At 53.5% G+C, this 13,897-nt stretch overlaps 1 long non-coding RNA gene across 1 annotated transcript; it reads left to right on the top strand.

The window, feature by feature from the left end:
- The first annotated feature begins 84 nt into the window (after positions 1-84).
- LOC132221895 (uncharacterized) lies at positions 85-13,639 on the top strand. The gene is made up of 3 exons (XR_009450092.1): positions 85-188; positions 7,428-7,643; positions 12,424-13,639. It is a non-coding gene; the product is annotated as an uncharacterized LOC132221895 (long non-coding RNA).
- The last annotated feature ends 258 nt before the right edge of the window (positions 13,640-13,897 follow it).

Here is a 13,897-nt window from a genome sequence, read left to right as displayed (position 1 = left end):
GGACACGCCCCCACCATGGGACACGCCCCCTTCCCTTCGCGCCTCCTCAGGCACGCGCCAGGCCACGCCCCCTCATCCGTGGGAGGCTTGAGGTCCGGTCCCCTCGCCCTCGGGCTCTCGCTCGCCTTCCGGTTCCGCCTCTCACCTGCCCCAAGGTGTCGGGGCGGGACGGGCCACCTGGAGAGGAGGTGAGGCGGGCTGCGCGCGGGTCTGAGGTGAAGGGCGGAAGGGCCGCTCTCCACCGCGACGGGGAAAGGTGGCTCCGCGAGCCCTTTGTGAACGCCTCCATTCGAGCACTACCAGCCCCTATTGTGCACCTGCTCCTGAGCTCCGGGCAGGACCGGGGTCGGATCCGCCGGTGTCCGCGGGGCCGTGGCCCTCAGGGCGAGGCTGTCGGAGGAACTGGCTCTGCCAGGATCAGGGCAGAGTCATTAGGTGGCGACCTTGGAGCTGAACTTGACCAGAAGTGGAACCTCATCACTAGTTAATGGCTCCCTCACCTCTCCCTGCCGTCGGGTGGCGGGGCCGTCCGGGGGCGGGGCCGTCCGGGGGCGGGGCCTGCGCGGCGCTGTCACCAGGGTTCCGCGAGCAGGAACCACCTACCCGAGAAGGACGGGGAGAAAGTCACAGGAAGGTGGTTGTATTTGCCCCGGTTCCTGTTCACTCTGAATAGGACACTTCGCTAGATCCTTCTGTGGCGATCGTTCTGGTTTATTTTTTAAAATACATTTTGATTGATTTCAGGAATGGGCATCCTGTGCTGACACATCATGTTTTAAAAAGACTCTAAGCAGAGGATACGAACCTTTAAACATCTGGGTGTCTGTTCTTCGGCTTTCCTTTATGTTTGCAATAGCTTATTAGAAATTATTTTATTTTTTAAAAAAAGCCTTAGCCCTGGCCGGTTTGGTTCAGTGGATAGAGCGTCGGCCTGCAGACTGAAGGGTTCCGGGTTCGATTCCGGTCAAGGGCATGTGCCTTGGTTGTGGGCACATCCCCAGTGGGGGGGTGTGCAGGAGGCAGCGGATCAATGTTTCTCTCTCATCGATGTTTCTAACTCTCTATCCCTCTCCCTTCCTCTCTGTAAAAAATCAAATATATATATATATATATATATATATATATATATATATATATTTTTTTTTTTTTTTTTTTAAAGAAAGAGCCTTAGAAACCCGGAGTCAGGAAATCTGCAGTGTCTTCTGGGTTCTAGCAGGATCTGTTGTCCTGTCGTAAAAAAAGAGGGGAGGGGAGGGGAGGGAGCTGGGAAGACGGTCAGTGCCCCGGGGGCGATTTAGCTATAACAGGTTCTGAGCATCTAGTCCAGCGGTTCTCAACCTGTGGGTCGCGACCCCTTTGGCGTCGAACGACCCTTTCACAGGGGTCGCCTAAGACCATCCTGCATATCAGATATTTACATGACGATTCATAATGGTAGCAGCATGACAGTGATGAAGTAGCCACGAAAATAATTTTATGGTTGGGTCACAACATGAGATGTATTTAAAGGGCCAGAAGGCTGAGAACCACTGAATTCTAGTCACATAAAAATCCCTCTATTTACCCTCATCTGTAACAAAAGAGTTTCATGATGGAAGCTGGTTTCACGGAAAGAGCTCACTTGTTAGACAAGTGTCCGTGTCTGTTTCTACGTCGTGTGTCAGCGTGTCCGTTTTCATCCTCCGGGGATGGATGTGAGGTGCAGAAGGTGCGGTGGGCTCTGCCCATCAGCACGTGAAGGTCTGCGATGTATGCTCATCGTTGGGTGAGCAGTGCTCGCCGGGGCCGCAGCCTGGGGGTCCCCCGTCCTCGTTTCTCTCCTGAGCCCGAGGGGCTGCCTCTTCCTTGTCCCGTTTAATCCTCCCAGGAACCCTGTGAACTTGGGGGAAAGGCTCTCAGAATCTGTCGCATTTCCAAATTAAACATGACACTTGCTGGAAATGAGAATGGTCCGGGGAGAAAAGATCTGAGGTGACCCAATTTCCAAGTCACCTGTCTAAAGGCCCAATTTCTGGGTTAACTTGTTTCTCTGCCGGCTGTTTCTTAGCTCGGAAGGCGCCGTTCTGCCCCTTTGGCCAACTTCTAATTAATGTCCTTTTAATGTGCACGAATCCATGCACTGGGCCTCTAGTAGACCGTGATACAGTTGTGAATATAAGACTTGAATTAATTGTCTTCGAAGTTTTATTTTTCACCTATGAATTGAACTAAATCCTGAGTTTTCCTAATTTTCTTAAACATTTGACTTCAACCCTCCAAACAAATGTGTTCATTCTTCTCCCGTCCTTAGATTTGGAATTAGAACTAAAATATCTTTTTCCTTCCACCAGACCATTTGTCATAATTCTCGCTGTTCTAGCTTTTGCCCCGATAATACGAACATTTATACCAGTTTGTCTCCGCCGGGTTACAAGCTCTGCTTGCACTCAGAGAGTACCACCTCTGGCACCACGGCCGCCTCCTGTGCCCAGGCCTCATCGTCCCTCCGACAGAGCGAGGATCTCTTGGCTCTGAAGGAAAGCAGCTACAGGGAGCCCCTGAGCCCCTTTTCTCTGACAGATTTCAGAGCCAAGATCCTTAAGGGGGGACGTGGTGGGCAGTTCGACATGAACAGAGCGAGGACGCTGGGCCAGCTGCAGAAGGTCACCGCGGTGGAAAGCCCCGGGTGGGACCTCGCCCCAGGGTGAGCCTCCTCCCCTAGAACATGGCCGGTCGTGGGATTTGGACGCCCTGGCCTTTCCTCCCAAGAGAGAACATCGAGGCCTCAGTTGTATTTCAGCTCCAGGCCCAGAAAAAGCAACACAACCAGCCACAGCCGGGGCCAGGACCAGCTGCAGGGAATGGTGCCGGCCCACCAATCCGTGGAGACCACAAGCTTGAAAGGACACACCGGGAAAGCTGCTGGACCTTCTGCTGAGATCGTCCCCTGGGACCTCCCCTAAAATCTCCACCTTAAAGCCCTTAGCACTGAGGCCCGTTCGTCAGCCCCCCGGGAGCCTGTCCCTCCCTCCCGGGAGCCTGTCCTCCCTCCGGGGAGCCTGTCCTCCCTCCGGGGAGCCTGTCCCTCCCTCCGGGGAGCCTGTCCAAGCCTTTTCCTTTCCCCGGCCCCTCCCCTGCCCCGCAAGCACATTGCCATCACCTTCCTCCTTCCCAAGCCCTAAGAGAGCTGTCTAGAACTTGTTTCCTAGGTTTACCAAATAAATGTTCTCTTATTTAAAAACAAAATCTAAGAAGGTTTTTAAAAAGCGGAGCCCAGCAGCCATTTCTGCACAGGGGCCTCAGCAGACGGCACTCCTCGGAGCAGCTCCTCTGTGCTGGGCGGCCTGCCTGCCGACACACCACCTGCTCCCTGCACGCAGTCAGCCCTTTAAAGGCCTCCTAGAGCCCTAGTCCAGCCACTAGGACGGAGGCGGTCCCTGTGCAATCGGACATGGGAAGGGGTCGTGCATAAGGGGTTTATGTGTGTCCCACGGGGCCCTAAGGAGGGGAGCTGGAGTCAGTGGACAGAAGTCAGGCATATTTCAGCCCAACGCAGTGATTTCCAACAAGCGATTGAGAGACGGAATCGCGCTGCCTCTGCAGGCGGTGAGCTCTCAATCTGGGCGTCCGAGTGCCGTCCGAGTGGCCACTTGGTGGGAGTGTTGTAGAAGAAAGTCCTCAGACGGGGAGCTGAGCCAGGATATCGCTTTACGACGAACCCCCAAAACAGGGACGTTACGTCCAAAGAACCATAAGCGGACCACAGGGCAATCCAAGACAGTTCGGTGTATAAATAAGTGAAAGTCAAGAAATGCGATCTTACTGAAAAACCAGGGAATAGGAGGGTTTCATTATTGTTAATATTATACTAGTAGTGCATTTGGTTGGTTTAAAACATTTTATTTTAGTTTTAAAAATTGATTTTCAGAGAGAGAGGAGAGAGAAACATCGCACACACCCCAACCGGGGATCGAACCTGCAACCCGGGCCTGTGCCCTGACTGGAAATCGAACTGGTTCACAGGTCGACGCTCAACCGCTGATGTGCCAGAGCCTGTGCCAGGCGCCAGGGGTCAAGCAGGAATAAGTCCTGTGCTTGTTTTCATAACCATAACGGCTCCTCGTTCTTGAGCACCTGCTACGGGCCAGGTGCTGTGCTAGGCCTGGAAGTGACAGGTTGGTAGGGGACAGCGATGTGTTGTGAAGGGCGGGGGGGGGGGGGGGGAAGGCTGGGTGTGGTTTGTATGACATACCTAAGGCTGCAGACACAGCGCTTGCTCAGTGCTTGATAAACAGTGGCTGTGTTTACAATATTAGGTGATCCCGTCACCAGAAGTGCCACCCGGGTCCCGAGGCGACAGAACAAAACCCCTGAGCTAAAATGATGTGTGAAGGACACAGGCAGGTCAACCCGGGAAGAAGGAAAAGCCAGCCTGCAAGCAGAAAAAGGTGCCAGTCTGTCTGGAACACCCGCGTCCATAAAGGGCTGCCCCGCGCCAGCGTGTGCAGATAGGTGGAAGGTTCTAGACTAGAGACGTGCGCGCCACGAAATGACTCCAGCCCTGAAACCCTTGGCCCTGTGCACGGCAGAATAATGATCGTGTGAAGTTGTAAAAACGGGAAGGATGAGACGAGCCTGGAAATTATCCAATTAAAGGAAGGAAGATTGCAGACTCGCTTCGTCACCTGAAGGGAGAGAGGAGGCCTTACGCAACGGGAGGAGATGATCACATCGCTTAAGTGGGCATTGATCAACGTTGTTTGGCAGGACAAGTGGAAATGTTTTTTTCTTAAATAATTCAGACCTGCAGGCTTCCAACCCCGTGGAAGGTAGCAGAAAGGTCTGCTCCCTCTCTAAAAACTTGTGGTGCCCCAGCGGCGAACGGGGAGCGTTTAAAGGAGGAATGAGCAGAACTCGCTCCCTGTCTGCAGCCGAGAGCGATGAACAAAGGCCCAGCTGCTAAGTACACAGTAGCCTTCAGCTGAACCCCTGGCGGAAGGAGAAGGAAATGCCATCCGCCTGCTGACCTGGAGGAGAGCGGACTTAAACCACATAATGATATTATCACCGAGCGGGTCAGGCCTGGTGATTTAAAGACATTTCTACTTCGAATGTTCGATACTTGTCACAACCTCTGACATGTTTCCATGGCTGGTTGTTCATTTTTCCCCTGTGTTTCCCCGAACTAGTCAATACGGGGCGCGGTGGGGGAGACCCCTGAAATGGAAAGGGCACTACGGTTATGGGCATGTGATGGCGTCCTATCGTAATCGTGCCGCCGGATAACGTTGTCACCGTGGGGGAGCGGTGTGCTTATTCCATCGGAAGCGCACGGCACAGCGTACAGCCAGGGGTTCCTACAGTCTCCGCTGGCTGCGTATCAGCTTTATGACCCTGGGCAAGCGACTGAGCTCTTCTGGACCTCCTTTTGCAGAAGATGATGGTGCAGTACTTGCTGGTGTGGCTGCTTCAGGGATGAAATGAAAAGCAGGTCCGGGAGCCCTCGCTGGTTTGGCTCAGTGGATAGGGTGTCCGCCTGCGGACTGAAGGGTCCCGGGCTTGATTCCGGCCAAGGGCACAGGCCCGGGTTGCAGGCTCCATCCCCAATAGGGGGCGTGCAGGAGGCAGCCAATCCATGATTCTTTCTCATCATGGATGTTTCTATCTCCCTCTCCCTCCCTCTCTGAAATCAATAAAAATATTTTAAAAAGAAAAGCAGGCCTGTGAAATAATGAGCAGCGTGGCGCCCCACTCCGGGCAGGGGCGCCTTTCCCCACAGTGATGTTGCCACTCGGGGTGTTGGGAAAGCCCTTCTCGGAGCTGCTCAGAGTCTGTGGCACAACCTCTGCAACCGCCGTAGTGCTGGGCCGCGCACCCATGTCGTGGGGTATGTTTTTGGTTTTTTTTAAGGTAGATTTTATTTTTGAAAAAAGAGAGAGAGAAGTTAACTGAGAACTAAGTGTATGGGTGACCAGGTTAGAGATGCTAAACAAAGTGTGATGATCAAGTTCGGATTCTAGATCCACCCTGAAAGCAGCTCCAATAGAAAAGTCCCAGAGGCGTGCGGAGCAGAGCAGCCCTTTGGGAATCAGTGTGTGTTTCAGCTTGGGCTCCGGCGTCGCACGCGCACCCCACTTCTGTGGAAAGGGTGGCCACAGGCGGAATTGTTAGCAGCGACTAGCAGAGCACGGGGCGCAGATAAAACCGCGGAGACCCTGTAGGGGCCATGCTGCTGTCGCCGAGCTCATTTAAATATTTAAACATCCTGTCTTCATACGCAGCTCAGGCCTGGGCACGGACGGTTTGAAGCGCCTCACTTCGAAAGCTCACTCTGTTGGGCTTATTACATTCTCCCGGAACGGAGCAGCCTGCTCTGTCCCCACCTCCGTATCTCTCCAAATGAATGGAGCTTCCTCTGATAACATCCTTCATTCCGTTTCCCAGACTTAGCAGCTTGTCTGCCTCATCTTCCTGACATTAACCCTGTTGCTGTCATGCCTGCTTTTCGTCCTGCATTTTCTGCCCTTTCCTGCTCGTACTGCCTGCACCGGCATCACCTCCCTCGCTGGCCCGCGCTTGGCCTGCTGTAGTAGCCACGAAGCTACCGCCTCTGATGCAGGGCTGTTGTCCCCCAACAGAGCCTTTTTAGGTGAATACTTGTAGACGAATGTTCCTACAATGACGCTTCCATCCTGTGTGTGTTTTTGTGACAATACTTAACACGTGGATTGCAGGTAATTGTTCGTGAGGGGACAGTGGCACGCGTGTCTTTTTGAGATCTTCGACAACGGGAACGCTGGTGCTTATCTGTACTAGTAGTGCTTAGTACAGGGCCGTGCTCACCGCTGCGTGGCCCTGAGCCACAGCTCTTTAAGGGCCCCGGGCCTCAGTTTCCTCATCTGTCAAATGGGGAGAGGACATCTGTCTCAGGAGCACGGCAGTAACAGTGTGCACGGGGAGATATTAAAAAGGAGTGTTCGTATTAGTATAGCTTTTGTATTATTAGCACAGCGCTTGGTTATTCTGAGCAAACTCATTTTTTCCTGACTTTCGAGGGCCTGTGTTTTCTGGCCCACTCGCCTCTAGGTGAGTCTTATGCGCCCCAACATCGAAGGCCAGCAAATACTCTCCTTTTTACTGTGCGTTCCACCCTGGGGCATCCCGCGCCTCCCACCAAGCCCTCACCCGCCCACCCTCCTCTGTGAGGTCTCCACCAGCCTCCACTCGCCCTCACCCCCTCTCTCCTGAGCACCTCTGGCATTTAGAGCTTGTGTCCTGGTTTGGGTTCTTAATCGTTTCTTGTGTTTACGTTGTCTCCCCAGAAGGAACATGCGCTCCTAGGAGACAAGGAACCTGCTCTGTCTCTCCCCCCCCCTGGGCTTGTGCAGACACACCCCGTCCATCGTGCGTCCCTCTGTGATGCCTCACGGGTGTTGCGTTTTTTACAGATGGAAAGCAAGACCCTCCATCGGCCGCAAGATTGCACCGCGCTTTCCTGTGACACTTGCTTTCCCGCGGTGTCTGGAACCGAACCCACAGTATCTCTGAGGGAAGCCAACACGCATTCAACTAATCAGCTCTCTCCACACGTGTGCCATGCACTAGCCTGGGCGATGCCATGCAATTAATAAGAGGTGCCTCCATTCCAGTGGGAAGCTAGAGATGTAAGTACTGGGATGTCGTATGGTCGCCGCTACTTAAGATTCCAGAGTGGATGGTTAATACGCCCAGGGCTGTTCATTAGGTAATCGTGGCTCTGAGCCGAGGGCGGGCAGGCGAGTGACTGGAAGCAAGAGCTTCCGGTCTGTGGCATCAGCTGAGACATGACAAAGGCCTGCAGCAAGGCCCTGGGAGTAGAGAGGCACCCTCAGCCGCCACGTGGACACAGAAATCCAAGGGATTTGAGAGCACTCAGACGCAGACTACGGAGGACAGCAGGTGGGACGTTCAAGACGACTTAGGCCTCCGGCTGGAGCATCGGTTTAATGCTGAAGCCAGTTAGGAGGTCGGAGCCGTGAGGGGAGAAAACAGCAGATGTGGAGGCTTAGATGCCCAGGGAGCCCCGTGAACAATGGAAGCGCGGGTCTGGGGCCTAAAGACTGGCCTTTGGACCAGAGAGAGCAAGAGTCTGAAATCTTAGCCAACAGTGGCGGCCGAGTCCCTGAGGGAACGTCCCCCAGAGGCAGGACGCAGAAGGATGAGGGGAAGAAAGAAGCGCCCAGAGAAGCCAGAGGAGACGCAGAGATGAGCGGGCCGCGGGGCAGAGCCGGGCAGGAGGCAGTCCTCCGTCGGGGTCAGGGCACAGTGGGTCTTGCATTCAGAGCTCAGGAGAGGACGGAAGTGAGCTAAGCTGGTCCCTCGTGGGAACCAGCATATAGAGTCCAGAGTTCATTGAATCGGGAGAAGGAAGGGCGAACAGAGACGGTAGCTTGAATCAGCTTGGAATGACAGGAAGGAGCAAGAATAGTCCATTGTTTGAGGGTAAGATGGGGCTTTGTAAAAGATATTTTCTTTTTATTGACTTTTAGAGAGAGAGTAAGGGTGGGGGGAGAGAGAAACATCGAACCGAACTGGCGACCTCCTGGTGCCTGGGACAACGCAGGCACCCCGGCCAGGGCATAAGACAGGGCTTCAAAACCAACAAAAATGAAGCTCCTTCGAACATTACTGTGAAAAGGGGAAGGAGCCAGGAGAGAGCAGGCAGTGTCTACGTGTGCCCGGTGGTCCACTGACGCTTCACACAGTCCTTCATTCCATTCTCATCATCACCTCGAAGGGAGGTATGCTGTCCTGACTCACCTGGTTAACTAACTTGCCCAGAGGGGTGAAGATTTGTTTCGCTACAAAGATCACATTCTGTCTGTCGGTTTAGACAGAGGAGGGTGCGAAGGAACGGGCCGAGGTCCCTGACAGACACTGCTTGGGGAGAAATACGGACGCCCGCTCCCCCCGGGACAGAAGGCAGGAGGTGAGGGCCGGCCTGTGCAGAGTGAGGCCGGCCGATGGATACACGGGAGCTGAGGGACACGCTGAGCCTCGGTCGGTCATCTCCTAAGAGGGAGAGGCCAAGGAGGGTAGTGTGAGATTAAAAACACTCATTGGATGATTGACAATGAGAAATCGCCGCTGAATAGCAGTGTTTGGTAAAAGACGGGAAAAATGGTTAAAAGATTTTCCAATATCTTTTTCAGCCTTCACTTTCTTGGGCTTTAAAAAAAAAGTGCTGGGGGGGGGGCGGTGGGGGGCTGGGTACAGGCTAGAAGGGGTCAATGGGAAAAAAGGGGGACATACGTAATACTTTCAACGATAAAGGTCCTAAAAGAGCCAAGTTTTTTTTTTTTTTTTTTAAGCCCTTAAAAAGGGAAGAGAGGATGGGAGAATCAGCATATTGTAGAACCGTATGAACGTATCTTTACGTTTCTATCCATTTGAGTTCCGTTTCCTAAAGAATAAAGGATGAAGAATCGAAGAACTGCAGCTTCTTAAGAGAACGCAGCGGAGAGAGCCCCGGCCCTCGGTGAGGAGGGCGCCTCCGGTCCTGGCTCCGTCACCAGGCCGTTCCCATCAGCTCCTGGGTCTGTTTTCTCAGCTGCAAAGTCTGGGGCTGATCTGCGGTAGCTGAAGGGCCTTTGAGCTCAGAGCGTCTGTGCCGGCCTGGCGTTTGGGTCCCGTGTAACACCCCAGCCAGGGACACGGACCCGGCAGTCAGCATGCTTGCGTTCAACCGCACACCTCCTGTCCATGCTGCGTGACTCGTGGGCACGTTGTCAGCCTCTCTGGGCCTCAGTTTCCTCATCTGTAAACTGGGGATACTAGTAGTAGATACTCCCCTCGGTGGTTATGAAGACTCAATGAAAAAAAAAACACACAACCACCTTCTCATTGAAAGTGCTGACAGCAGCAAGTACTAGATAAACGGAAGCTGTTGTCATTAGCGACTGTAGATGCTGTTATTCCGACGCCCTTTGCCCCTGCTGAGAGCACCAGCTCTGCACCTACGTGCGATCGCAGCGCACAGAGGTGAATGGAATTAACCAATTAGCGCTTGCCAGGTTCCCCTTTTGGGAAAGGAATGAAAGGAATTTTCAAAGATCTGAGTGGTCGGGACCTCTGGGTTATGATTCAGCCGCAGGCGACTGTCAAATTTTCCCACAGCCCAGTGGAAAGTCACTGAAGACTCCTCGCAAACAGTGCACCCCCCCCCCCCGCCCGCCCCGCCCGGCGTTTCCCTGTGAGGACTCACCGCTGGCTTAGAGAGCTGGCCTAAGCCGGCCGGCGGGGAGCGGGGCTGAGCAGGCCTGGCAGATGTGCCAGCCCAGGCGCTCAGGGCCCGCGAGTGCTTCCACCGCAGGACCCACGCCTGCGAGAGTCTGTTGTCAGCCCGACTGTGGCATGGCAGAGAAAAGTTGGGGCCTGTTCTGGCTTGTTCTCCCGGGCGGGGACACTGAGGCAGTGACTGCCCAGGTTAGTTCAGAGTCCGGAATCTCAAGTCCGCCTCCTCCATGCCTTCCTCTGTGGGGAAAGTTAAGATTACGGACGCCACCCTAGCTGGTGTGGCTCAGTGGATAGGACATCGGCCTGTGGACTGAAGGGTCCGGGTTTCGATTCCGGTGAAGGGCACATGCCTGGGTTGTGGGCTCGATCCCCAGGAGGGGGGTGTGCAGGAGGCAGCCAATCACTGATTCTCTCTCATCATTGATATTTCTAACTCTCCCTCTCCCTTCCTCTCAGAAATCAATAAAAAAATGTTTTTTAAAAAAAGATTACGAGCCCCAACCGGTTTGGCTCAGTGGCTAGAGCGTCGGCCTGCGGACTCAAGGGTCCCAGGTTCGATTCCGGTCAAGGGCATGTACCTAGGTTGCGGGCACATCCCCAGTGGGGGGTGTGCAGGAGGCAGCTGATTGATGTTTCTCTCATCAATGTTTCTAACTCTCTATCCCTCTCCCTTCCTGTCTGTAAAAAATCAATAAAATATATTTAATAAATAAATAAATAAATAAATAAATAAAAAATAAAAAAAGATTACGCACGCCACCCTGATAGCAGGCGTCAGTGACGGTCACCAAGGTTACGTCTTCTCAGATGACCCCAGTGGAAGCCTCATCTGGGAACGTAACTGGCCACAGCTGCAGCAAAAATGGGAACACCCACACAAGCGCTTGTCGTTAACATGTTTTGAAACCTTCATGTCACTTTCCCAAGTCTGAGCGCCCGATCCCTTTCATGGGTCCCCTTTCCTCTTCTCGGCCTCGCGGGGAACCTTGCGGCCGGCCCGAGGCAGGGCGCTCCGCTCGCGGCTGGCGATCGGGGCCACAGCTCTTTTTGATCTGTTTCCTTTTAGAGCGACGTGGTGTGGCCCAGAGCTGGTCTGGATGCTCCCCTGCGTGGAGTCTTTAATGCAGAGAGAGCCTCCGACGAGAATAGACTTCAAAATCCGGGCCTCTCGTCCAGGGGCAAACTCCCTTCTCGCTGACCCAGAACTGGACGCCGGGCACCACGCGTCAGACGGCGCACGTCCCACCAGCAGCTCGGTGGTTCTGGCACCCGCACCCTGACAGTTTCTGCCCTTGGCCTCACGCCTCCTCCGTGTACTTCTCTGCCTTTAGGCAGATCAATGGGGTCCCTGCCCTTTGCAGCATCATCTGCTCCATGATACTTGATATCCAACATTCTTGTAGCTAAAGAGACTGAGGCCCAGGAAAGTAACTGACTTGCCCAAGTTCATATAAGCACTGGCGAGCAGAGGTCAGTCCCAGAATGCTGGCTCCTCTGAATCGGGCTCCGTACTCTCTCTGTTAACCTAGTGAGCATCTTCTTCTAAAGGGAAGGTTAGGGCCCTGGCCGGGTGGCTGAGTTGGTTAGAGCCTCGTCCCAATACGCCAAGGCTGTGGGTTCCACCCCCAGTCAGCGCACTTACAATAAGCAACCAATGATACATAAATAAGTGGAACAACAACAATCAATCAATCTCCCCCCGCCCCCAAAACCAATAAAGGAAAGCACCGGCCGGAGGGCTCAGTTGGTGGGAGCATCTTCTCGTACACCACACGGCTGCAGGTTTGATTCCAGGTCAGGGCGCTTACCGAGGTTGCGGGTTTGACTCCTGCTCGGGTCGAAGTTGCAAACAGGAGGCAACCGATCGATGTTTCTCTCACATTGATTTTTTTTTTCTCTCCCTTCCTCTCTTTAAAAGATCAATGAAAACATATCTTTGGGTGAGGATTAAAAATAATAGTAATAATTATAATTAAAATCAAGGAAAGGGGACCTGGTTGTGGGCAGAGCGAGAAGGTGCCACAGGGTGAGGGAAAGGCAAGGGGAGCTGAGAGAGCACAGCACAAACTTGGCTTATTTGACAGTCCCCCCCGGGCCACACAGATCTGAGCGCCCCAGAACTGATTATTTCCACAGCTGCGACTGAACCGCTGCTTATCTTTTCTCCAGGAGATTCCTTGGAATGAAACCAATGGGAGCCCGGGCTCTGGGAGAGTCTCATCGGAGCAGATGGGCCAGCAGCCGCCAGCAAGCTTGTTGCCTTTGGCCGAGAGCAGCGTCCTGGGCCTGGACGTCTTGTGAGCGCGCCCCAGCAGGCCCAGCCCCGGGCTGCCTGAGGCCGGCCCGCTTCTCCCCGAGGAACCCCACGTGCCCCCTCATCCGCCCTCCCGCTCGCTGGTCCAGAAAATCACCTTCTCAGGGAGCTCTTACCTAAACCCGCTGCCCGTGAACAGCCCGGGGGGTGGCTTCTTGGTGTGTATTCGGGAGAACTCTGCGTGGGGGGCCCGGAGGCCCGGGTTCTGGTTCCTACCCAACCGCCCCCTTTCCCTGGGACCTTAGGCAAATGGTCCCTCCCTCGGCTCCGGTTTTCTCAGCTGTAAGGCTGTTTAGAGTAACAACAGCTGTCATTAAGGAAGCGTTCGCTGTTCTGTACCAGCCGTGATTTCATTGAATCCTTCCAGTAGCCCTATGGAATGGGAGCTGTGATCCTCTTTCGTAGATAAGGAAACCGAAGCCTAGAATTCTCATACCCTAACCGCCCTGCTGAAACCCCAACCCCAACCCTGGCCAGCGGGGACCCCTTCTCTGCTTTCTCTTGGCCACGCCTAAGGAAATACTGCAGAGTTTACTTTTTTTGTTTGTCCTTTTCTTGTTATTGGCGGTTGTTCATCTGCTGAGTTCTCAGGGCCGTGAGTAGAGCCTGGCACATGGTAGGCACGCAAATAGTGGTTGAGTTAAAAAAAAAAAAAATGAAGGAATGGCCCTGGCCTGTGTGGCTCAGCTGGCCAGGCACCGAAAGGGCACCACTTTGATTCCGGGTCAGAGCACATACCCAGGTTCGTGGGTTTGATCCCCAGTAGGAGGAGGCAGGCAGCCAATCAATGTTTCTCTATCTCTCCCTCTCTAAAATCAATAAAAACATATTTTTAAAAAATGAATGGCCCTAGCCAGTTTGGCTCAGTCGATAGAGCGTCAGCCTGTGGACTGAAGGGTCGCGGAGTCTATTCTAGTCAAGGGCACATGCCAAGGTTGTGGCTCGATCCCCAGTGGGGGGTGTGCAGGAGGCAGCCGATTGATTATTCTCTCTTATCACTGATGTTTCTATCTCTCTCTCCCTCTCCCTTCCTCTCTGAAATCAATAAAATACATTTTTAAAAATGAATGAATGAATTCTTGGCAGGAGTATCAACTGGCGTAAATTCTAGGGAAGTCAGTTTAGCAATATTAATATTTGATATGCATTAACCTTTTGGTCCTGCAATCCCAGAACTAGGAGTTTATCCTGTATTTGTGCGTATGCCTGAAGCCTTAGTGCAAGGGTGTTTACTGCAACGCTGTTTGCCATTCAGACTGGAAACGAGTGACATGGTCATCAGTCGGGAACTCCGTAATTGCGTTGCCATAGGTCCCCACGGCGGAGCTC

Source organism: Myotis daubentonii, chromosome 19, assembly GCF_963259705.1.
Source record: "Myotis daubentonii chromosome 19, mMyoDau2.1, whole genome shotgun sequence".
In the NCBI taxonomy this organism is placed as follows: domain Eukaryota; kingdom Metazoa; phylum Chordata; class Mammalia; order Chiroptera; family Vespertilionidae; genus Myotis; species Myotis daubentonii.
The sequence above is the reverse complement of the archived record's forward strand: the minus strand, read 5'-3'. Positions and strand labels throughout refer to the sequence as shown.